Below are 27,619 nucleotides of genomic sequence, written 5' to 3' on the forward strand. Positions count from 1 at the left end.
ACAGCTTTAATTGGTGACTAAATGTTTGACATAAGTATACACATGAGATACAGAAACTCCACTTAGACATTACCAATGAAGACAAGGCAGTGTTTTAAAATATAAATACCTAGCCCCAGGACTGTGGTTCAGAACATACAGTTTAGATACCTAACACTTCTTATATGACATATGGAAAGGATAACTGATGAAGAGTGATTAACGACTATGAAGAGTGACTCAAAAATATTACATACTGAGCACACATCTAAAGTAATCTATCTTCAGAAGGTTTCAATGCTTCCAAGCCACAATAGCTGTAGGAGGAGCTGCTGAAACAACATTTCGCAATTATCCCGAATACTTAACTAGGAAGTTCAACACTGAACTCCAGCTTTAGCCTTAACATGCTTAAGGACACATTCCTTGCTTCTGAGATGAGTGCTCTACTCATTTGACTGCAAATTGTTTGGAGAACATAAAGTTCCGTTAAAGAACATGATTCTTACTGATCCAAATAAAACAAATAGAATGAGTCTGATTTTAGTTAAGCCATTAGAGAACTAAACTCTGGGAAGGGCATACAGAGTTCCACACAAACACTGTATTAGAAATGAAGCACCTTGATCTAAGGAGGGAACTATAAGAGGGAAATAAACTCAAATTATATTTGAGCCAAGAGGCTCTTAAGCAACAGATGGGTACTGGCACCTCAATTTATCTATTTATGTTTTGAGCTAAACAGAATAAATCGGTGATAATCTGTTTTTAAAATGCTCAGAGCCTAAATCAACTAGGCCTCTTCAAGGACTTATAAAAATGTTAATTTCTCTCTGAATTTCTCTCTGAGTCATGATCATGCTTATACAGCTACTGATACACAGAGTAAAAAATACAGGAAATTATAATTTCATTTGCAATCACAAGCACACATTATTTTGCAACACCTCATGTGTAAAGACTAAGGTCTTCTCTCTCACCCAGGAATTAGAGTGGAGCTGCCATGAGTAGCCAACATGGGAACTTCTAATATACAGAGCAAAGCCTACCCAAAAGCACCATTCAGAATAAATGAGACCTGGATCCAGTCTGTCCAGCCGTACTCAATCCTGGAAGAACAAAGCAGCACAAGTAATTGTTATTGTGCAGATATGTCCAAAAGATCTGGACTACCTCTGCTCCACAATTATTATTTGCACTCAGGAAGGAAACTGTGAAGCCCAGAAGAACTCTTAAAAATTTTACTTCTTTGTAACATGTTTGGAACAGGAGGCAACAAGGGCAGAGAAACCTAGGTAACAACTGCTAAGTGGTTTTAAATATGGAAAAGGTCAATGAGATTGGCCTAGGGTTGCTTTGGATTATTAAGGCAAATTAAGTTTTATAATGACAATGTAAGTTTAAAAACAATAAAACAGTATTCTCAGTAGGTACACATCCACAAACATCCAACAGCTTTCAGAAATGTACTTGTATTTTAGAAGATCTTCGACTAGAAATCACTATCTTCCCACTATACCCATAAATGTTAGATTTTATGTCACTGAGTGGTATGGTTTGTTCTCTCAGCTATTCCACAGTAAATATAACATAACAATCAGGCCATACTTGCATGGCTTCTCTCATAACATTCTGAGAGATACTACTACTAAAATGTGATTTGTTTCTGGCAAAATGAAAATTTATTTTACACAGTACCTCTTAAGAATGAGAATAAACACATTAACATTAGCATGACAGGTAAGGATGGGTAATACTCTGTGAATACAGAATAATCTGTATATAGCATTTGTACATATACATGTAGAACAGTGTTGTGTTTTTTTTTTTTTTTTCTTAATAATTTTATGCATGAATTTTTTGTCTAGCAAATTTAATTCTCTCTCTCCTCTCCCCTCCTTCCCCATCTTCCCCACCCTCTCTTCCATTCTCCCCTCCCTCCCCCACCTCCCCACCTCAGAATAGCATTGCACTGTTACTGAGAGTATTTCAGATTTTATTAAAATTAAAATCCAACCATTTGAAAAATATAATATTTAACAGATTAAAAAATATCTTAAGGTGGATAGAGAAGTTTCATTTAGGGCCACTTACTACCACTAGCAATTTAACAGAACTAATTCCTGAAAGGTGAGAATGACCTTTCTTGATTGAACAACATCCCACGGTTATTCTTCTGCAACTAGGATGAAGAATGTTTTATGTGAGACAGCTGTTGAACATCATAGAATAGTAAATTACTTTAACAAATCCATTTGCCAGAGAGTTTTTTTAGTATATTTTTTATTTTTCACAATAATAATAATAATAATAATAATAATAATAATAATAATAAATTATATAAATTGTCTGTATGTGGAAATTCTCCTTCTAACAACCTTTGAAAATGAAGTTTCTGCCACAGACTATCTGTTAGTAATACGAACACCCCATGTCACTAAAACTTCATGCCTAAACAGTTCAAGGAAGGATAAGGGTTGTTTAAATTCTGTCCATGTTCACTTCTTGGCTGTTTTGTTAATGAAGTTAACAATTTGTGAACTGTGGTAAATCTGGATGGAAAGTACATTAGTACTGAAAGACAATTTTGCAAATCTAAGGAGTGGGTTTTTAACTGCTGTTGGTGGGCCAAACTGCAATGCTACTGCTGAGACAAAACATCCTTTAAAAATTAACATACTTTTGAATAATTTGTTCTCTGTGATAAAGACCACCAAATCCATCCTTAAAGAAACGACTGGAAGTGGTATAAGTTGTAAACATATAAAGAAGAAAAAAGGATTTGAGCACAACCAGCGTGCCCAATAACATGCTTAAAATTCCGTCCTTTCTTTTTACATCTGCATCTAGTTTTATCTGCATCTCTACTATTCACCTGTTTCAAACTTGAGTCCTACTGCTAATGAACCTTGTAAAAACTCTCTAATATATTATCTAACTTTTCTGCACAAGCCCAGAACCGTTGTATTTAAACAGTGCTGCCTAAACAAGGCACAGGAAGTAGGAACAATAACCTCTACAAACTCTGGGACCCTTCAGAAAGCATTCCCAGATTGGCTCTGATTTACTTCAATAGGATCAAGGTATCTTCTATAATAAAGCTTTCACCATATTTTAAAATTTCTTTATTAATTTTAATAAAATAAAATAAATTAAATTTTTAGTGGTTAGTGGTCATTTGTAGTTACGTGGTTATAATTAGTGGTTACACCACTAATCCCAAATACAGCAGCTGAGAAGTTACAGAATCCTCTCAGAAATGTGTAGATGAGGACAAAATTTGGAAGATTTAAAATCTATTTCGGATAGTAAAATTCCATATGGAATTTATTTAAATAGAGTCCTTTTTTTTTTTTTTTTTTTTTTTTATTTTTGTTGAGACCTACAAAATAAGTAATTTTTCTAATAGTTTTCTGTCTAATAATTTGTAAGTTTCCTCAACATTGTATGATCCTAATTCAAACACTTGTATTAAAGTGGTAGGTTTTTTTAGAAGCAGTAGGCAACAAGAGTTTCCACTGACTTCAGTGGCAACTCATGATTTCAGGAAGTAAGATTACTTTTATCACAGTAGTGGAATTTTAGTATTAACAGCTAAAGAGTTTGATTGAAATGTTTAAAGTCAACCTATGAATTCAGGGAAAAAAATCATGGATAAATAAATAAATAAAAAAAAGTAAATCTTGAAAGCTTTCCCAGCGTGGTGTGAAATGTCTTCCTTGTGGAAATGTGAAGTAGCAGACAAGGGATTGGCACATGCCTCTTATGGGGGGAACATGAAAGACAAAATAACTTGAAGCTATTCTGCAAGAGCTGTTTCAGCCATATGCCTAACAGTTGATTCTTTTGGCAAGAAGTGAATAAATGGGATGACATAGAAATGAGAATGTCTCATGAATCCATTTTATCCTGCTTTCCTCAAGAAATTATGTGAACATATTATCTCTGTGTATTTCTGCATATTCAAACAAATTTCAAATCATTAACCAAGTTCAATTGCATATTTAATGGTAAATTATTGTGTTCCTAAGATTCATGACAATATGTAGCCTAACAAAGGACAGTGACCATATCACTATTTCCATTTAGGTAAACTATGCCTCATGTAAGGTAGAGTATAAGTATCCTCTCACTGGAATAATTTAAAACCAAAATCACACCTTTTTACACAAGGCAGAGACAGTTACTAAAAAAAGTGGATTCTTCTACTAATTTCAAATTAAATTACATATTTAATATCTATTATACATATAAATAAATATTTCAGTGAAAAAAAAAAAACCAACAATCAGTTAAATCCATTAGAGAGAAGACTTCAGTTAATAAAGCTCGTATTAGACATCACTCTACCCGACAATTATGCATGAGACTGTTTAGGGAAGAAGACCTTCTTAAAACTAACACATGCAGACACTAATAGCAGCACAGTCGAAACATGCTGATAGTGACTCTCGTACAGAAGGCCCTGTACTGACATGCCAGGATACACAGAAGTTGGAAAGAGCTGCCAAGGATACCAGAGCAGAAATGGTTGCATATACTGCCTGTAAATTAGTAATTATATGACTTAATGATATTAGGATCTCTCTCTATAAAGCTGGTGATAGAGGATTATCTGACCAACTAATATTATCTACCCTTTTTGGTTAGCTGAGTGTCTGTAAGCTCCTAAGGGCCAGCTGAACCATATAAGACCTTATGAAAGTAGCGGGCTTCAGGACCTAGGGAAATTCTCCAGTCCCAGCCCCGTAGAGGTGAGGCTGCCCTAGTGCTATGCCCCCAGTGTGCCCAGAAGCCAGGCATACAGACACACACACGCACTTATACACACACATGCCAACACAGTACTAACGCAGCCAACCATGCAGTTCAAGATGGACAGAATGAAGCGGTGCCTTCACTGACACACACAGAATACAAATTACTCACATAAATATTGAACATCAGAGATGTCCTGATCCTCTTCTTCCCTTGTGGCTGATGAGGACTGACTTCACTACAGTTAAAAAACAGATACATACTAAGGGATGCTTTGTAACAGGTTTCAGACACTTATCTATCCCAATTTCCCAGACCTCCAAGCCCCTTGGTCTCATGGTTTCTCACTCTGGTTGCTGGCACTCAAAACCTCTTACCATACTCTCTTGTTATTCTTGCTTCACTTTTGCCTGTGCTTACACCCAAACTCAGAATAGAAAGTGCACCCACAAAGGAGACACTTACATAAAGGATTGCAGTGTAGGATAGATAGCAGCGGTCAAGTATAAGTCTCACCCACACACAAGCATATTGACAAGTGCTCTGTTTACACACCACCTAGTCTCTTTTACCAGATTCTCCATTTTCCAACATTTGTTCCTAATTCACCCTGATTTCACCTCTTACTACATTTGGTGTTTACCCCTAAATATGTCTTGCACATTCCCACAGTCCTTGGCTTTCTTCCCTGCCAGGTCTGAGTTTAATTTGCTTTACTTGATCTAGTCAGAGCCACCATAGGGATACCTGATATATTCATAGTATCGAGGTCAAAACTGACCTAACAATCTGCTGTGTGTATAACTCATAATCAAGAAAAATAGTACAAAAATTGGATTTCTGTTGTGGATTCTACAACAGCCACAAGTGGATGTCTACAAAAAGCTGAGCAGCTGACATAAGAATGTTATACTTTATTTCCCTTCAGATAACAGCATTAAAAGGCAGCTAATAATGCATGTAACTTTTTCCTAACTTCAGTTTCTATTTAAGCAACAGCTGCATTTCTTTCAAGGATAATATCTGATTGCTTTCTTGCCCATTTACAATTTGAGCAATTGCAAGCAGGTAAGATGGCCTGATCAGAAGAACTTTGAATTAAAATATCCAGACTATGACAAAACTTATGCAAACAATCTAGAGCATTCAATTGCTAACATATATTCTTAGGCACAATTGTCCAAAAGAAACAGGGTCAGCATTTCAGTTATAAATTTATATTTTAAAGAACATTTTTCCACAGATTTTAAAGCACTGCCTATCACATCATAAAATACATCCATCATAAAAAGCATAATATATTTATGATGCTCACCAATTTTGAAATAAGTTTTTTAAAAAACATTTATCTATTATTTTCTATTATTTTAACTAGAGCACAAAGATATCTACAAAAACTGAGGACTGAAATAAGTTCTTAAAGAAGTAAAATATGCGTAGTTTATCATTTGATAAAGAAAAACATACACAGTATATCCTAGAAGTTTAATATAAACACTGGGACAATGTCTACCTTCTTATGACTGTATCAACTGACCAATCAATGATGCCAAAGAACTAGGGCAATATCCTCCCAGGCTGGAGGAGGATTGCTTTCTAAAGCCATGTAAACTCATTGCAAACTGCATGCAAAGCTATGCTTCCCAATGGTTATAAACACGGTGCTATGCAGGATAGGACAGACTGAGAAAACAATTTTGTACAGCTGTCCACACTTGTGGGCTCTTAAGATGGAGGAACAATGCCTCCAGAGAGCCCAGTCCCTAGTGGCTGAGGCTTCCACTGCTGCTTTAAGTCTATGTACTGAAATATAGCCAAATTTTTCCAGCACACTGCCGTAATACCAAATTGCCAATGTGTACTTAACCTTTCCCTAAAACCTTGCAGAGCAGTATATATTACAGCTTTGTAGTCATCCCTATCATTCAGAAACAGGAGTAAATCTACTAAAAAGACATGCTTAATTTTCTCACTATATAAACCCAATGTAATGTATTTTTAAACATATTTTAATCAATAAAACATATCCACCGTATAAATGAGGTATGCTCTGTAGCAAAGCTGTAGTTAGAAAATCCAGCAGTATCTCTCCTCTCCTTATCTCAAGAATTAATGTATTCAAATGATAACACTGTAAATAATGAATATGTTATTCCAGGATGAGACTAATGAGAAAGTAGAGGTTGTTTCCCATTCTTCTGACAACCTAAAGAAAAAATTTATAAATCACTTAATATATTTTATTCTTTAATTCAATTGCTTTATCTGAAAGGCTACTGTGGTGGTTTTACTGTGCCTGTGCTGGGCAGCTAAACACCACAACCGCTCTCTCACTCCTCCTCCTTAGATGAGGAGGGGGAGAAGTAAAGCAAAGGACAACTCCTGGGTTGAGATAAGGATAATTTAATTAAAGGGAAATAATTATAATAATTAAAGAAAGATTATTATGAACTAAACAATTTAACTAAAGGGAAATAGAAAGGGGAGGGGGAAAGGGAAAATTAAAAAAAAAAGGAGGAAAACAAAGAAATAAAACAAATGAAGGCTATGTGGAAGTGCAGAGGAAAGAAATTACTCTCTACTTCCCACAAATGAGCGATGATTGACCACGTCCTTGAAGCAGGGCCTCAATGCACGTAGCCAGTGTTCGGGAGGAGGACTGACATTTTCACAAGAAGAGCCCACCCCTGCCCTCTTCCTCCTGTTTCCACCTTTTATTGCTGAGTGTGACATCACATGGTATGGAATATCCCTTTGGTTGGTTTAGTCAGCTGCCCTGGTGATGTTTCTCTTCTCACTTTTTGCCCACCCCCTAGGAGGGTTAGAGAGAGGCCTGATGCTGTACCAGCACTGCTCAGAAGTAGACAACACTGGTGTGATAACACTGCTGTTCCAGAAACAAGTGCAGAGCACAGCACTGTATGGGCTGCTGCAGGGAAAGTTAACATCCCAGCCAGACCCAGTACAGCTACTTAGCTTAGTGTTTATCAATATAATGTAGATTTTGAAAATGAAGCTTTACGAGGAGTATGGATTCCCAAAGAACACCCAGAAAGCTAGACCAGGATGAGAACCCAGCTCTCCCATGTCTCAGTGTCATAGCCGACTCTATCATTAGTTTGCTGCCATCAAACTAATGTGCTGCATTAGCTACATAACAAAGAAAACACACACACACACAAAATCTGAGAGCGTTGTTCGAACAATTCTTTAATTCTGGCAGGCTTGGTGCTGTGACCAGTTGCCCGGGGATCCTGTTCCAGTGCTCAACCACCCTCTCAGTGAAGAACCTTTTCCTGATAACCATTCTGAACCTCCCCTGTTGCATCTTCAAGCCATTCCCCTGGATCCTATCACTGGTCACCAGAGAAAAGAGCTCAGTACCTGCCTCTCTGTTCCCACTTGTGAAGAAAACTCCCACACTTCCCGCAACCTGTAGCATTGCATGGGGCTATTGTGCCCCAAGTGCAGGACCCAGTACTTAGCCTTGTTAAGGTTCATATGATTGGCTTCAGCCCATCAATCCAACCTATCCAGATTCCTCTGCAGAGCCCTCCTGCCCTTGAGCAAATTTGTACTCCCACACAAGTTAGCATTGTCTGCAAACTTACTGAGGGTGCACTCGATCTCCTCATCCTGATCACTGATTAAGTTGTTAAAGAGAACTGTCCCCAGTACTGAGCCTTGGGGGACACAACTTGTGACTGACCACCAATTAGATTTAATTCCATTCACCACAACTCTTTTGGCCCCACCACTCAATTTTTAACCCAGCAAAGTGCACACCCATCCAGGGCTTGAGCAGGCAGCTTTTCCAGGAGAATGTTGTGGAAAACAGTGTCAAAAGCCTTACTGAAGTCTGGGTAGACCACGTCCACAGCCTTTCCCTTATCTACTGAGTGTGTCACCTTGCTGTAGAAGATCAGGTTAGTCAAGCAGGACCTGGCATGGCATTCACAAACCCATGCTGACCGGGCCTGATCACTTGGTTGTCCTGTAACTGCTTTGTGATGTCACTCAAGACAATCTGCTCCGTGAGCTTCCCTGGCACTGAGGTCAGACTGACAGGCCTCTTCCAGCTCTTCTTATAGATGGGCGTCACATTTGCTAGCCACCAGTCTACTGGGACCTCTCCTGATAGCCAGGGCTGCTGGTAAATGATGGAAAACATCTTGCCAAGCAATTCTGCCAGCTCCTCCAGTACCCTCAGGTGGATCCTATCTGTCCCCAAAGACTTGCATGGTTCTAAGTGGTTTAGCAGGTCGCTAATCATTTCCTCTTGATTATGAGGGCTTCATTCTGCTCCCTGTCCCTATCTATCATCTCAGGGGACTTAGTACCCAGAGAACTGGTCTTGCTGCTAAAGAATTAGGCAAAGAAGTCATTAAGTACTTCAGCCTTTTCCTCATCTCTTGTCGCTTTGTTTCCCTCAACATCCAAAAAAGGATGGAGATTCTCCTTAGTCCTCCTTTTCTTATTTAAGTATTTATAAAACCAGAGAAAAATATTATTCCTGTCTTAGAGGTAAAGAACAATGACAAGCAGAAACAGAGTACATCATCCAAGTTGTATACAAAACAGATTAATCTCATTATTATAGTTACCAGAAGTTATTGAATTTAGAGTTGTAATCTAATCAGAATGAAAATCTTTTATAATGTCATCTAATCCTGTTCAAAACAACATGAGATGTTTAAATATTTTCTGTTAAGGTAGTAAATCTGTTATTAGTCAGTGATTCATTGTCCTTTTGATCAGTCTTAACAGCAAGTTATACACTATATGTTTGTATCATGTATTTTTCCAAAGTTGAAAGCTCACACAATATGAAAAATATATTTTGCTTTAATAAGACAGTAATACATTTTATTTCTTATATGTAAAATAGTATACATTGAAAGATACATTTCTCAAGAAAAACACCAAAAAGCCATCAATAAGAGTGACTTACTAAGTAGCCCAATAAATGTGGGATATTTCCTGATGAAGAAAAGTTTCTTTTATGTATATTTGTATTAAACTAAGGTGTTTCTATCTCTCCAAGTCTTGAAAAAATACAGTAAGTAACCATAAATATTCACTTTCCAAAAGCCTGATGCTCTGACAAGGTCTTAGGCATGACATACAATAAAACTCAACAAAGGCAATGCAATTTATTTGTTAAACTCTGAGCTTGTTCTAAAATAACCAGTCTGTAGCTTTTTTTTTTTTTCTATTAAAAAAACAACCAACCAAACCAACCAACCAACCAAACACATTTGTACTCTTCTGATATTGCACTGTTTTGTGTTTTTTTTTTCACCAATGACAGAGGACAAAGTTTTATTAAAATGGATTACTATAAATAACTGTGGTAGTGCAGCTGAACTCCACCACATCTGCTCTCTCACTCCCTCTCCTCAAAGAAAAAAGGGGAGAAAATATGATGGAAAAGGCTCAATGGTTGAGATAAGGATAAGGGGATCACACTACAGTTACCATCATGGGCAAAACAAATTCATCATTATCCTAAAAGGAAAATAAAAACACCTTCCCCTCCACATCCACCCTATTCCATATCCTTCCCCCAAGCAGCTCAGGGGAACTGGGAATGGGGGCTGCTGTCAGTCCCTGACACTTCGTCTCTGCTGCTCCTTCACGGTCACTCTCTGTCCCTGCTCCACGTGGGGTCCCTCCCACGGGATGCCGTCCTTCCTGAACTGAGCCTGCAGGGGCTGCCCACAGGCAGCAGCTCTTCAAGAACTGCTCCCACATGGCTCTGTACCATGGGATCCATCCCCCAGGAGCAAACTGCTCCAGCATGGGTCCCCCACAGGTGGGCAGCAGCTCCCCCCAAGCCTCCTGCTCCTGCGTGGGCTCCTCTCCACGGGCTGCAGCTCTGGCCCAGGGCCTGCTCCTGCGGGGGCTCTCCATGGGCTGCAGCCTCCTCCAGGCCACATCCACCTGCTCCACCGGGGGCTCCTCCATGGGATGCAGTGTAGAGATCTGCTCCGTGTGGAACCCATGGGCTGCAGGGGGACAGCCTGCTCCACCAGGCCTCAGGGGAACTTCTGCTCCAGCACCTGGAGCACCTTCTGCCCTTCTTTTGCACTCACCTTGGGGTCTGCAGGGCTGGTTCCTCATCTGCTCTCCCAGCGGCCCACCCAACATCGCTCCCTGGCTCGGGTCTGGCCAGCAGCAGGTCCTTTGGAGCCAGCTGGCTCTGATCCAACAGGGGGCAGCTGCTGGGCTCTGCTCACAGAGGCCACCCCTGCAGACCCCTGCTACCAAGCCCTTGCCACGTAAACCCAGTACAATAACCTTACCAAATTTATTCCTCCTTAAAGTTTTTTTCATAATTACATTTTATCGTTAATCACAGTACTTTACTGTGTTATTCACCTGTTTCAGGTTCTCAGTTAATTATAATAATAATAACAAAGTATCGATGTTTGAATGAAATCAGCTTTACATCCTTAGATGAAGTATTATTTTCCAAGTAAACTTCCATCAGGCTTAGCTGATCAGAAGGTATTGCCTTTTGCCTGATTTTGAAACTATTTCAACATCAGCTTGAAAATTTCAAAAATAACTTTTTACAATGGTGGATCTGATTTGGCTTAATAGAGGCAGTGTGGAAAAATTTCTGCCTTTGAGATAAAGAACTGACTATAATGCCAGTATGAAATTAAAGCCATGCATATCTGTTATAGCAATGATCCATAATCCCTTAGTTCCCTTATTAACATCTAAAAACACCTAAATACTGGGCCAGAGGATTTCCGCTGCAGGAGAATAAAATCAGAATTTGTTTTTGAGGAGCAATGGAGACTTATCAGATTTGACATTTTCTTAGTGAAGTAAATAAGTATTTCTTAGAACTCGCAATCAGTCTGAAATTCAAATTAACTATTGATATTAACCGGATTAAAACTGCAGATGAAACAGTAACAACATCTTTGATAGTTTCACTGAGAAAATAGAATAAAGTATAATATTTATAAATAAACCACTAAGAGTATATCATGTCTAAAGGAAACAGTCTTTCCACCCTATAAATAAATTCTGATCTACAGAGCCATATACTAAATAATGAATTATTTAGCCTTACTCTGACTTGACAGAATCTATTCACTCTGATGTTGTTTTCACACCTATCTCCTCCTATCATACCATCTTTCCAATATTTCTATGATAAGAACTGTTTTCCACCAGAAATGTTTTTTCTTAAATATATGGAAATATGTTCTTTTTTTTTGGCATTTGAGCCCAGAACAGTCACATACAACCAGTAACTGTCAGTGCTCAGTTCTGTATTCTTTCCAGTAATCATATGTCCTAGTCTCTGAAATGCTTGTCAACTGTGCTGTTAAATTGGGTCATGTAATGTTAACAACACCAAAGCTGGGCTTTGTATCTCCCCAAAATAATTCCTAAGAAGTTCTTATTATGTTTCTGTATAATTGTAGCTCAAAAATATACACAAAATTCTGTCATCTCTTCCTCTGGGATGGCTTCAGGGCTTTGTAGTTATCTCTAGATCTTGAAGGTACTGTAATTTAAATGAAGGAAAGATGCAACAGATTTCCTACAAAATGAATATAAAATCCCTTTCCCCTCCTTCACTGTTTCAGAGGAACTTATGAATTCAGAATTTAAAAGGACTATTGTTAACATATTAAAATAATCTGACTCACGGGAAAGATGAAGATATATATTTCAGAAGTTCTATTCCATATATAATTTAATAGACTCTCCTGCTATATTTTTCATAACTTTAGTCAGTTTGCTTAAATATTATATAACTGATGTCAAAATATTAAATAAATACTTCAACTACAGTTGCATTACTGTCTGACAAAACACAAGATTTTGCTTAAATGTTTCAATTTTTTCCAGTTAAACATATCTCAAAACATCCTTCCCAGTACATGTTTTATAATATAGAAGTAAATATATATCTTTCCTTGACAGACAGAAGGACATTTAGAAAAATCACCCCACCCCACAAGGTATAGTAATACAAAATTTAAAGGGTGTGCTTGTGTTAAAAGCATTAGTACTAAAAATAGATTTAGACAGATGTTCACACTTAGGAAGTTAATTCACAAATGGCCTGGTCTAATTCTCATTCAAATCAATACCAGTCTTTATTAGGCTTTGAGACTAGTCTGTTTAATCTCTCCAGATCTCAGTTATACCCCTATAAACAAAGGCTATCTCCTTAAATCACAGCAGTGATGTGAGGATGAATGTTTAATCATTTATGAAGAGTCAGAAAGTGCTCAGAGGTAGGTCATGAATGTAATCAGACAGCTCCTTGCTGCATCTATTACTGAAAAACCTGCGTGGGGTCCAGCTTCCCTAAGTTCTGTGCCCCAGATGGAAAAAAAGGAGTCTCACACATGACCCTGAAAGACTCCTATCACTTTTCTTTGACAAGACAGGAAACTTACATGCACTAGGGGGACTGTTTCAAACCAGCAACTAAAGGAAATTAAATATATTAGGTGACTAGGATCTCACTCCTTATGTCTATCCAGCATTCCCAATTATCTGTGTATACTAGGGAGTTGAGCAAGACTCACAAATATGCCAAAAACATGCTCCACCGTTGGCCAAAGCTAATCCAATAATTGACATTGTGTAGTCACTCACACCTCTGTGGTGCATATTTAAGAAAGGAAAAGAAAATTGCAATAAAAGCTGTGAGAGCGGAGTGGGAGAAACAACTATGCAGACACGAAGTCAGTGAAGGAGGAGGGGGATGAGGTCCTCCGGGCTCCAGACCAAAAGGTCCCCTGTATCCTGTGGATGATATCATGAAGATGCAATCTGTCCCCCTGTAGCCCATGGTGTACTACAGCAGAAGAGATATCCATCCTGCAGCCCGTGAAAGAGCCCACACTGGGATGAGTAGATATGACCTGAAGAAAACTAAATCCTGTGTAGAGGAGTCATTGGTGGAGCAGGGGTTCTGGCAGGAGGTACAGCCTGTGGGGACCTATGCTAGTGTAATCCATTCCTGAAGAACTGCACAGTATGGCCACAGAATCACAGAATTATTTAGGTTGGAAAAGACATCAAATATCATCAAATCCAATCATTAACACTGTCAGTCTACTACTAAACCACATCCCTAAGCACCACACCTACACACCTTTAAAATACCCCCAGGGATGATTACCCAACTGCTTCCCTGGACAGCCTGTTACAATGCTTCAGAACCCTTTCAGAGAAGAAATTTTTCCTAATATCTGACCTAAAGCTCCCCTGGCACAATCTGAGGCCATTTTCTCTTGTCCCCTTGCTTGTTGCTTGGGAGAAGACTGACCCCCACCTCACTGCAACCTCCTTTGAGATAGTTGTAGAGAACAATAAGATCTCTGCTGAGATTTCATTTCTCTAAGCTAAGTAACCCTAGTTTTCTTAGATGTTCATAAGACTTGTTCTCTAGACCCTTCTCCAGCTTTGTTACCCCGTGATATGAACCCATATTTGAGCAGTTCTTGAAGAACTGAAATCTGTGGTAAGCTAACTTTGGATCAATTACTGAAGGATGGGAAGGAGTGCATCACACGAGAGGGACTCAGTGCTTGAGCAGAGGAAAAGAATAAGGATGAAGGAGTGGCAAGAAGCACTGTAAACTGACTACAATCCCCATTCCCCTGTACTGCTTGGGTAGAGGAGGAAGGGGAAGGTTGGAGGAAGGTGTTTTACATTTACTTTAATTATTACTTCTCTGTGCTGTTATTAATTGATAATAAGTTAAACACAACTTCCCCAAGACAAACTTGTTTTGCCTGTGATGGTGATCTGTGAACAATCTCCCTGTTATCTCAACCTGTGAACTTTTCTTCATCATATTTTCTCCCCGTCCTGTAGAGGAGGGGGAGTGAGAGAGCAGCTGTGTGGTGCTCGCATCATGTGTGGCAGCTCTCTGCTGCCCATCATCCTTAAACCAGAACAAGTGGTTCCTGTCCTCTGACTGTGCCTGTCCTTTAACTGTGCCTGGGTATAATCTGGGTGAGTATTAGCAGGCATAGACCAAATTGTGCAAACAGGTACATGGAATTCTGGATCAAGAGACAGTGCTTAAGGACACGCCTTGTTCCTAGGCAGTTTATACAGGTGTAGTTGCACCCAGACTTGCTCATGAAGGAACAGATTAAGAAATTCTGACCTCAGACTGAATACTGTTAGAACTGCCAAGCCATGGGACTAAGGATATGTGCTTGTTTTCACAAAACTTTATTTTTTTCTAGGCTATTAATGTGTTCAAGATATGTTGCAGATTGAGTAAAATTAAGGGAGAACTAAGATCTTTTATTAACAGTTAACACCACTCTTACTCTATACAAGGCTTCAAATTTGTCTTCACATTGAGTCATAGAAAACAAACCCCACTTTCTCATACAGGGTTGTGAAAGTAGGTTTTGAAAAAATTAGTACCATCACTAAATGTTTAGCTATAGAATCTGTTAAATATAACAAACTACTGTTAAAAAAAAAAAAAAAGACAATTTAAATTATATTCAGATTAACAGCTAACAGAGTTGTTCAATGTAGAATATTTCTACATATCATGATGTAGAATTTCAATATAAAACAAATTAAATTCATGCTTTCTTTGCACTTTCATATGAGATGCAATTCAATACTAAGTTCAAGACTGTTTTCATGAAATCTGTGTATTCCACAGTGATTATGATCCGGTTAACATCTAGAATAGCTATGTATCTGTAGAACTCCATCTTCATACGTGTATATCTGATTTATTTCATTATCAACTTCCCCATCTATAAAACTGATTCTTTTTCAGGTACACTTTGAGCTTACTAGCCACCTTGTGAGATCTAAAAATACCACAACTGCTTCCCCCCAAATGCTAGACCTCAATAAAGAGCATCTTGTAGCTTTTTTATTCAAGTAAGAACAGGACAAGTGGACTGCCAGTGTACTTATAAATACCTAATTAAGCTGGCTGAACACAGATGCTAAGATTACAGAAATTATTCATCACATAAATCTGTGATTGCAACTGTCGTAAGTACTAGATTTTACTCCCAGAGAAGAGCTACAAGTAGGAAGTACACTTGCAAGAATAAGAGGAAAATAAAATAATAAACTGTTCAGAAAAAAAAAAAAAAAAAAAGCTGTCTGTTCAGAAAAGCTGTCTGCCTGTATCAGAAATAGTGTGTCCAGCAGGACTAGGGAACTGATTTTTCCTTTGTATGCTGCACAGTTTGGGGCCCCTCACTACAAGACAGATACTGAGTTGTTTGAGCATGTTCAGAAAAGAGCAATGAAGCCAGTAAAGGGACTAGAAAACAAGACATAGGAGGAGCAGCTGAGGGAATCAGAGTTGTTTATTCTGGAGAAAAGGAGGGTCAGGAGAGACCTCATCATGCTCAATAAATACCTGAAGAAGCTGCAGAGAGAAGAGCATTGATCTCTTTTCTCAGGTGACAGAGTGTGAGGAAACAGTCTCAAGTTGTGACAAGGGAGGTTTATATTGGACATTAGGAAGAATTTCTTCATGCAGAGGGTGTCAAGCATTGTAATGGGATCTCCAGGGAAGTGGTGGAGCACCCATTCCTAGAGGTATTGAAGAGATGTGTGGGTATGCCACTAAGGGGCATGGTTTAGTGCTGGGACACTGCAGGTCAGGTTGACGGTTGAACTTCATGCAGCAAAAGCTGGATGCACAGGCAAAGCAGAGTGAGGAATTCATTCACTGCTTCCATTGACAAGCAGATATTTAGCCATTTCCAGGAAAGCAGGGCTCCATCACAGGTAACCACTACTTGGGAAGACAAACACCATAACTCTGAACATCCTCTCTTCTCCTTATTTGCTTCAGTCTTTAGGTCTTCAGAACTTCATATCATAAGGTCATATGGTATAGAATATTGCTTTGGTCCATTTGGGCCAGCCATCCTGGTTATGTCCTACACCCAGCCTCTGTGCTAGTAGTGCAGCATGAGAAACAAAGTCCTTGACTCTGTAAGCACTGCTCAGCAACATCTGTATGTTATCAACACTACTTTCAGTATCAATCCAAAAGAAAAAAAAAAAAAACACTATCCAGATACTATTAAGAAAATTAACTCCATCCCAGCAAAAACCATGACAATATGCAATCATGTCTTCTATCTAATAAAGGTTTTCTTTTAACATTTACGTGGGCATAAGTGAGAAACTTATGGTTCTCAAATAATAAAGCTTGATATTATGTACCTTTTTGCAATCTAAACTGCCTAAAAGTTTGCTAGAAATATTACTTACTTGCCTTATTGCTCTCTATATAGACTATTATATGTATAATAGTCTAGTATATGTTTATTGACATATTTTAATATATTGACTTATTTCCTGGGTTCTTGAGCACCTGTAGCCAATATTGATATCTGAAAAATCAGGCCTGTTCCCATCATGAAGAAAAAGTTATTTCCTCTATGAATACTCAGCATTTTATTAATACTATATTGTTCCTTTTAAATCAGCAACATAAGTATCATTAGGGTTTTTTAGAGAATGAGTCAGATCTTGATGATTACAAATTTAATTTAACTGTGAAATGAAGGTATCTGTGTGTGCCAGAAAATGTCCTCTATTAGTCTATAGGCAATAACCTCAAATAGTATAAATCTGCTTACATCTGTTGATTTACACCACTAAAGATCCTACTCTTTTATTAAACCCTGATATTCTGCATAGTGCTATTTGTATTTTCCTTTTACAGAACTCAGAATTATGGCCTTTGGGTTTCACAGATTAGTAAATTGCAGGAATAGAGGTACCACAGGAATTTCCATTCTTTTTCAAATATCCTTGAAGTTATTATAAATGACCAGGCCTTTCTCAGGCAGAAAGGTAAAGGCAAAAAATTCAATAACACATCTTCAGCCCAAACCAAACTCATAAATCTACTTCTGAAGGCCCTAGGGGTTACAGAATTCTTATATTGAGAGCTACAAATCTTATCCATGAAGGAAGCCATTCCTAAGAAAACATTACATAGACTTCTATGTTATTCACAGGCACTACATTTGAAGATTAAACAGGAAACATTTCTTACAGCACAAAAATGCATCTTGCACTGGGACTTGCACCAAAATACTCATGTCAGTAATTCTTTTAACTTCCAGTAAAAGGTATGACATGTCTTATGTTATATTCTGGATTTTTTTTTTTTTTTTTTTTGCCTTTTACAAGAAGAGCTATTTATAATACTTTTTATTGGAAGGCAAGTGCCTCAGTTTTAATAAAACTTTCTATAGGATATTATCTTAGGTCCAGGATAGGATTTGGTGAGAAAAATAACCAATAACATCATCCTGTGATTGTGGGAAGACAGGCTGAAGCCTTTCTTCTGACTGTTCTCACAAATTTTTAATATGAATTTCTACAGGAATTTTCCATTCAATTTGTTTAGCTTTGTTATGAAATTCCATAATAAGAAAAGTTCATTTTGGGCTAATTACAAGTGTGTGAAGAATTCATGTAATTACCATAAGCACAAATAACCAGGAGTGCTAAATATGATGTCTTTTGGGAATACTATGTCATGTCAAATATTAAATAATTGCATGTCTTTCATATCATAGATTTCCACTGTTGGTTATGGGAATTCTGGGTTTATTTAAACTTTCTACTCTACAGGACAAAACAAAAGTAATGCCTGGATTCCTTTCATTATTTCTATTATAAACTTCTTTAATAAAAACTTCTAACTCTAAAGCAGCACTGAAACCATTTTAGAAGGTATGTTATCAAATCATTGATTTGATGTAATCTTAATTACTATTTTTCTTGTTCCTGTTCAATAACTTGAAAGTTCAGCCTGCTAGGTCTGGTCTCCTAAATCTTCTCTTGTAGAGCCTTTCTTTCTTTTGTCTAAGAAAAGGGGCAGATGAATGGATTAAATTATATCAGCCAACTTCCAACACATTGTACTTCTTGGTAATTTTGGTACATATCATTAGTCCAAAGCATGCTGTGGAGTTTGTGTTTAGAAACTGTTTTATGTCTTTCCCATGAACTGCTCTTCAGAGCTTTTATCTGATAAAATCAGGTAGCAGTTTAAACCCATGTTTCCATGGATCATTTTATCTCTGATAAACCCCTGGTAAATTACAATTAATAAGTAACCTTGTACTAAACTCCAGTTTAAATCTTATTTCTTAAATTGTAATGGAATTTGAACTCAATTATCATCTAGACTAAACAAATAAAACATTGCTTTTAGTTCAATCTAATCTTAATTTGCAAACTCATGAATTTACATATGATCTTCTATAGTCTTTGCTTAGGGTTGGAAATGATCTGCTTTTATTTTCACATAACTGTACTTTTGGTAACATTTTGTCCTTAGACTGACAATCACTTGAATCATGAGATGAAGAAGAAAGTTTATGGCATATGAGTACACTGTCATTGTACTGCTTCCTGCTTGTTGCACAGTTTCTATAATATAGATGGATCTCCCTGGCATTGTTAGTAGCTCTCTTTATTGATAAAGAAATTCTAGGGCATGTGGTAAGGTCAAATTACCCTCACTTTACCACTTTTGGGTTGTTTCTTTTTGTACATACATGCACTAACTGGTCCCTTAATGGATCATTTAAACTCTGAACCAGCAATGCTCTGTTAATTTCCTTAATTCAGGCACTTCAAAAAAAATGTATAAAAGTAGAAACAGTCTGAAGTCACCAGCAGTTTAGAGACTAGGTGATTTTGTGCTGTTTCCATGATCTATGAAAATGCTTTCTCCACTGGTTTAATAGAAAGTCTTAAACTGTTTATGTAACAGCTTTAAAAGGTTAACTGCTGTTACCCTCACTAAAATCACAAAGCTTTTCTCATAATTTACTATATTACTTAGTCATATTGTTTTAAGTCTGAGATACAGGTGGGTCAGTTCTCTACTGAGCTATCAAACAATTCTATTTCCCCCAAGCCACACATTAACCTTTTCTTTTTTAAACAAGCAATTTACTCACAGTCCCAGTAGCAAAATGATGCTTTTTACTTGCCTTTATTCTGCTAGGCTTTAATCACTTTATTTTACAATATTTTGTAGGAGTCCATTTTATTACTAGTGTTATGTCTTTTGCCAACAGTTCAACAACTGAATTATGAAGAACAGTAATAATTGTTTTTGTTGAGTAAATTACACATGCAACTTTTAACTAAAAATACATGCAGCTCATCTAACAGTTTTAGATATAAGAAGTTATGAAGTAATCATAGTAAGAGAACTTGCAAATCATTTGAAGACATATTACCAACTTCTTTTACACCCAGCATATAAAGAACTTTTCATTTGCATAATTTTTGAACAGTCCATGAGCACAGTTCAGTTTTCTTGATTCTAAATGCCAAAGCAGGAGTTTTTGTAACATACATTTGGAAACATTTCCCTTTCCCATTTGATACAGCTATCTGTTTCATGGCACACTGTAATGCTGCCACTATGTGCAGCAAACAAAACCAAACTAAACATACAGCCACACCCCAAAACAAACAAAAACAAATTATCCACCTCATCTTAGTTACAGGAAGATCCAGCAAGTGTATTGATATGTATTGTTTGTATCCATATGTGTATTAGCTCTCTACTCACTATTAACAACAAAAACAAAACTGAATGTTTGAAATATTAGGAAAGGAACAGGGTAAAAAAATAAAACATCCTTATGTCACAGTAATAAATCCAGGGTGTACTCATCTCTTAATGTGAGTAGTTTCAAACATCCAATCTCAAAAACAGAAGATACAAAACAGAGGCTTTTAAATGTAAATGCCAAAAAATAAAATTATTCAATCTTGGAAAGAAACAACAAGCAGATGACAACACCTGTCAAATCAAGAGGAGCATGGAAAATGTGAGCCAAGGATTTCTGCTGTTTCTTCCACTCAAACAACTCAGGGGCTCAGCTGAATATTAGAATTTAGTTTCTTTAGTTTTAAGATGATTTTGGTTTGAAATTCCATATTTATTTTCTTATCCATTTGGGCTGCTGAACTGCTAATGTATATTCTATAAATAATGTAGACAAAGTATTTTTTTCAGTCTTCTATGTGGGAGATTTTGCAACCAGGTTGTTACTGCTCCACGATATTTAAGCTTTGTATTGCTAAACAACAAAAAAACCACTAAGCTTCATAATAAATTCTACTTGTAAAAAAATGAAGATTAGAAGCTGTAAAGGAAGTTAAAAAGAAGTGGAGAATAATAAGAAGTAAGAAAGCTACTGGAACAATTTAACTTGCAAACAACATTTTATAGGAAAAAGGTAAAGAGGGTTGGGATTGATGTATTTTTTTTTTTTATTTTCAGGATCTCAGATCATCTATTTAAGGTCACAACAATTTATTCACCTTGGGTTTTATCAAAATGCTTGTCCAATAATCACAGCAAATACAGATGAATTCTGTAAGATTTTACCTTGTGTCATTGTCAATCAGTGAACACATTAATTTAAAGTTTCAAAGAAGGATAGACATTAGAATTGTAAGTCATATGTCAAGAGAAAAGAGTGGTAATAACATTTCTTTCCATTATAATTCGACAAACTTGTGATGTGAAATTCTATTTTTTAAGCATTATGTCCAAGGATATTTTACATTACCCTTAGTATTAAAATGAATTTAAAACTAAATGAAACTTTAGCTTAACAAATTACTAAGTTGTTGTTGACATATCTAATCATGCTTCAGTCATCAAGACAGGAAAAGACAGAAAATATCTTCGTCCCAAGTTGTAACACTTTTTTTTTTTTTAGTGGAGCATGGTCTTTGAAGTGCTGTGAACACAACCTTCAGCCTATATCTGTGCTTAGGTTTCCTCCAAGGTCATAGAAAAGTTACTCCAGGATATGGCAGTTTTACTCAGTATTGATTCTAATGATCAGTGTGATTTTTTTTGGCTCATGTCAATACTTAAAGAACAACCAACCAACCAACAGATCAAATACACTCTAGACAAAGTTACATGAAAAGCTCTGAACTATTGCACTAGATCAGGTGGGGTTGGAGTTGATCATTGTAGAAGCTCATATGGTGGTATGTTTTAGATTCAAAATCAAAATAGTCTTAGTAAAACACTGATGTTTTAGCTATTACTCAAAAGTACTTGCAAAATATCAAGGACTTTTTGTTTCTCACTGCATTCCCCCATGAAAAGACCAGAAGGTGCACAAGAAGCTGAAAGGGGATGCAGCCAGAATAACTGACGCCAGATGGCCTAAGGGATATTCCATACAATATGACACAGTGCTTAGCAATAAAAGCTCAGGGAAAGAAGCTAAAAAGGGGGCTATTCAGAGTTAATGCATGTCCTCCAAAGCAACCATTATATATGACAAATTTCATATTTCCTAGAAATGACTAAACATCTTTCTGTATATGGGAAGTAGAGAATGTTTTTCTTTCGTCCTTCCTCCCTTTCTACAACTTTTGCTTCACCTTTTAAGTTCTCTTTATCTTAACCCAGGAGTTTTAATATTTTTACTCTTCCCATCCTCTCTCCCATTCCAGTCATCAAGTGGCTGCATGGGGTTTAGCTGCCTACTAGGGTTAACTCAAAACAAGTATACAGAGAAAAAAAAATATCTAAGATGTTATATTAAGGAGTCTGCCACACACAGAATCCGGTCTCTTCAGTATGTCTCAAGAACAGCTACCTGGCAAAATGTTGCAATTGAATTTAATCACTTTTGAAACTCTAGATGTCAGGTCCTATGTCCTACACTAGCAATCTAGTTTGAAATATCCTATTAATGCCATGAGGCAAAATAGGAAAAAAGGTCCACTGGCACTGCAAAAATCAGTCTATAAAGATGACCAAATGAAGGATAGGCTATGCTGGAAATAGCTTGGCATATATCTACAGAAAGAGACTTATGTACACAGTAGTGGGCCACCAAGGAAGATATAGTTATAACAAAATAGTGATGTCAAGCAGAATATAGGCTATACAGACTATAACCATAGGCCTTAATTTTAAAGACCTGTATGTTAGTTTGAGTGATCTACTGTGATGTCAGCATGTACTGCCTAACTATATACTGCTCTCCTACAGAGATGTGTAAGAGTGTAATGCCCTCAGAAAGTCTCTGTGCACCACCTAGGAATTTCAGCAATGTACAGATACGAGACTGATAGCTTTGTCCACTTAGAGTATTTATTATAAAGATGTGAGGAACAGAGAGGCTGGCCATCCCCACCATAGATGGAAAATACACCAAAGATACTGTGATCCACATGCAAGTCTCATCCAATGTTGCAACAGCCAAGGATCCCAGCATCAGGAGAGATGTAAGATTGCAATCACCTTTTACATAAATGCTATTCTTTACACAATACAACAGATAACCAGCCTTGAGTATCAGGTACTTTTTTTTTTTTTAACTGAGGTAAAATAATTGGCACCTCATCTTTGAGAAACATGTACACAAGCAAAATTGCAGTTAGCTGAAACTTGGCACCATTTCAGAGGGTCAGAAGAGCCCAGCCTGGGAAAATGAGGTGGTTGCCCTAGCCATGCTCAGGGTGAAGCTCTGGGCAGAGGTTTGGCCCTGGTATGGGTTCTGTTCATATGCAATGCTGCACATCTGTGTAGCAGTGTTTTCCCCAGTCTCTATCCTTGGAGGGTGAGGGGTTGTGGCCACATGTTAGTACAAGCCATCAATCAAGTCAGTCCATGGCAACATTGCACTGCACCTATCCATCAGTCTCAGGTGTTCTCCTGTCACTCGTTGTTACTGGGCCCCTACCAAAGCACACTGCATTCCGTTCTTATTTGAATTGTCTTGTCTGCCACAGATAATGATGTTCAGTCACTTAGCTCTAGTCAAGGCCAGGTTGTAATATTCTTGCTACAGTCACCTGGAAGCCACCATCTATTATTCCTTAAGCCTTTTTTGCATAGCATACTACAAAAATATTAACTTGCATTCATCATAGTCAAATCATCATTTTAACAAATGAGCATGCATTTGTCAGTAAGAGCAAGTCAAAGAGAGATCTTTTGGTAACTGTCAGTGAGGTTTGATTGCAAGACCAATTGAATCAAATTGTGGTTAATGAGTACCTCCAGTTTAAGTGGCTTTTAATGCCTGGTTTATACTTCTAGAAAAATACTTGGATGAGTAAAGGAAATATTAACGTTAGAAACAAAGAAAACTGATCAGATGGGGAAGAGATTTTCTTCTACTAGCACAGATACTTTGAAATACCTTTTGAAGAACTCATAATAGAGAACATATTGACAATTTCAGTGTTTCTACGTAAGATTACTTGCATGCTATTTCTGATGCCCATAAATGAAAATGCAAATTAAATAGTTTAACTATTTTCAATAACTTAAAAAATATTTGCAAAACTGATCACCCCCCCCAAAAAAAAAAGAGTTCTGAATATCACTGTCAAATATTTTTGTCTACAGGCTGAAAAACTCTACAGCTGAAAGTCTGTCAGCTAAACAAACAAGTAAGCACTATTATCACTGTGACCAGTGACAGGACAAGAGGCAGGCACAAACTGAAGCACAGGAGGTTCTGGCTGAATATGAGAGGGCATTTCTTTACTGTGAGGGTGACAGAGCACTGGAACAAGTTGCCCGAAGAGGTTGTGGAGTCTCCTTCCCTGAGAGCTATTCAAAACCCACCTGGATGCCATCCTGCACAACGTTCTCTAGGTGATCCTGCTTGGCATGGAGGTTGGGCTAGATGATCTTCAGAGGTCCCTTCCAACCTCATACATCTTGTGAATCTGTAATTATGAAGTTGTCAGTTTTATTTGTATATTAAAGTGTATTTGTACATACATTTCAATGACTATACATGTTTATTCTCATTGGTCATGAGAGCTTCAGGATTATCACAAAACATTTTTGATATGACACCATGATTCCATTACAGCCACGTTTCATTGCTAGTGTTCAACCATACATACTGATTTTTTTATGCCTGTATTTATGTAGTTATTCTTCATTAAAATGAAAATATTTTAGAGCTCCTAGTTTTTGGACAAATTTCTATGGAGAAAAAAATATGTGATCATATAGTCTCTATTGTCTTTTAAATCTCTTTTCTAGATACTTTAAATCTTTGGCTAGTTTCTGCTTAACTTAGCAGAACAAGATATATACACTACATAAGCTCAGATAAGAAGGGTATGAAAAGTCTTCACAGAGCTCTCCTAGAGACAGTTGTTTCATCTTCAGCAGCTGAAGAGAGCTCTTTAGACTTATGAACTAGACACATGGCAACAGTTGTCTTGCCTCTAAACTTGCTTTTCCTACTTTGTAAGTCTAATAAACTAAAGAGATTTGTAAGTATTAAGGTAAGAAACGGAAAGGGTGATGATGGTACTGCGGGTACTGAAGTGGAAAAAATTGGAAGAGCAATTAGCTGAAATTATGGTTAAACCACTAGCTATATAAAATACCAGGATTCACTTTGCTCTAGTGTTCACAAAACTATTTTTAGGTTAGCTGTAGATACATGAAACAGAAAAATGCCTTATAGGACTTAGCCTAAATTCAGAATTGAACAAATTCAAATAAATATTTTATTTAAAAGAAATATTTGTAAGCCTTGTTTCAATGTGCTTTACATCACGTTGTCTGAGAAAAGAATCAGGCAGAAGTACCTGCTACTGGTTTGCAAATACCTTAGTCTCTATATGAATTAACTGGTATTAAATCACAGGAGAATGATGATATGAACACTACAGCAATTTTAAGTATTTGAACAAATATATAATGAGCAATTAAATATGGGTATGTTCAAACCAAGTACATCCCACAATTCAATGCAAGACAAGGAAGTACTGATAACTTAAAAAAGAAAATTTGTGCAAATTGTGTTTTCCATTGCTTCTATAATTATGGCTAATCCTCATTTGCACTTTTATCTTGATAAAAAATAACTTCCTTTTTATTATTAAATAAACCTTTTACAACAGAGTATGCTTATGGCAGAAGTTGCCCCAATCTTCAAGCATCAATGATTCCTTACATTTTAATAGGGGGAGAGGTTCTGCATTCTCAGCATATGTAACTTTATAGATGATTTCAATCATATATATTGTAGTAGCATTTTCAGAAATTTAGATATTTGAATTGTATCTAAGTCTCAAAATAGCTTAAGTGAGGAGAACGCAACACATCCTTTTCATTATTTCCAGGTGAAAGGAAAGGTGACCCTGCTCAGTCTCTTGGTAACACTACACCTATGTAGTCAAGCCCCTTGCAGTGCCTACTGAAGCTCTTTGTAAATCCTCTAGAGAGTTAAACAAATGGCTTGATATAGTCAGAGATTAAAACATAACCCAAAACCAGAAGTGTACCCCACCACACTGCAAAAACAAGTTAGCTGGCAACCTCTGCTAAACATTATGGGAATTCCAAGCACTTAATATCTAGAAGGCTACAAGGTCTAAAGACTCTACAGCCAACAAAACAACAGGAAAAAAAGCTCCAGAAATATAAGAAACTGCCTGTAGCCATTGAGGAAACTATACCTTATGTGTTTACTTTTACTGTTTTCAGATACTCACTGGCACAGGGAACTTGGATAATACATTTCCCATTGCTTTAACAGCAAGGTGGTAAGTTTGACAATATTTAACATATAAATGAAGGCATGAGGTTACATTCACAGTAAGCCCCATAATTCTGCAAAACTCATAAGAGACCTAGAACCACAAAGCAAACACATAAAATAACATCATTTTCCTATCCACAAGCACACTGTAAAAATTACTCACCTGAAGAAGAGCTGCATGCAGTAAAGGTACCTACTACTATACAGTTTGCTTTACTCTGAAAGACCCTACTAGTTATTACCTCAAAAAGGCATGCTTATCTCTCTCAACTTAGAAACATCTTAGCCCATATACTCTGACCCATCTAAAGAACACTGCAAGGGGCTGAAGGAAAAACAAAACACTCACCTCCAAAGTACCACTCAGGTAAAAAGAGCTCTCTGGTGGGACACCGACACCTGCAGCTTATATACCATTAGGCCCACCTGGCACACAACCAAACACCTGGGAAAGGGGCAGGGCAAAACAAAGCAAAAAAAAAAAAAAAAAAAAAAAAAATCAGCAGGATGAGCAGCAGCTTTGTTGTTTTTGTTTATCTGGCTTTGTTTAACAGTGTGCAAAGCACAGCACAGAGAACTGCACTGTTTTTAGAAGCAATGATTCCCATGTCTTTTGCTTCAGCTTCAAATATTGAAAGGGCAACATGACCAAGTAAGTAACTGAAACTATTTCAACTGGAATTAGCTCAAACTTTTATTCACACTTTCTTTACACTCATGGTAGATGAAGACATCTCTATGTCAATTCTCTTAGATTTATAGCTGCTGTTAGCAATGTTAACCATAATCTCCTTTTGAATCTGAACAGTCTTGTAAAAGGATTGCTTAAGACTGGCTGCCCATGTTTTTCTTTTGGTGGCCTTTAAGTTCATTGTTTATCCTTTTCAGAGAATGTTCCTGCAGATAAGGACCAGTCAAGGTTATGGCTGGTCTTAATAAAATTAAGTCCTATGAAAACTGGAAAAAACTTACCGAGAAAGTTTAATACTAGCAAGCTAATGTAAGTGGTAAAAATTGTTTTAAATACATTCACTTCCAGTGGGATTTGTGGAATAAAGGGAAAGATACAGGGATAAGAAAATGAAACTTCCCTTAACATGGAGAATGTTGCTTTTCCCAGCTATGTAAAATGGCATCAGCATAAGCTTCTCACTTCCGCTTGGCCTCTTTGATTTTTAATCAGGTTGTTTTAACTTTTACTGTCTTATACAACGTGTGAAACTGAGCATGTGGTTGCTATTAAGGAGATTTATATAGATCTAAAGATATATATTTGTGCTTTCTTT

General features: G+C 37.1%; 1 long non-coding RNA gene across 1 annotated transcript; it reads right to left on the reverse strand.

Annotated features, from left to right (window-relative positions):
• LOC110352155 (uncharacterized) lies at positions 1-26,704 on the reverse strand. The gene is made up of 4 exons (XR_003496585.3): positions 26,497-26,704; positions 24,392-24,495; positions 4,909-4,975; positions 1-1,088 (listed from the first exon to the last, which is right to left on the reverse strand). It is a non-coding gene; the product is annotated as an uncharacterized lncRNA (long non-coding RNA).
• Between the last annotated feature and the right edge of the window lie 915 nt (positions 26,705-27,619).

Source organism: Anas platyrhynchos, chromosome 3, assembly GCF_047663525.1.
Source record: "Anas platyrhynchos isolate ZD024472 breed Pekin duck chromosome 3, IASCAAS_PekinDuck_T2T, whole genome shotgun sequence".
Classification (NCBI taxonomy): domain Eukaryota; kingdom Metazoa; phylum Chordata; class Aves; order Anseriformes; family Anatidae; genus Anas; species Anas platyrhynchos.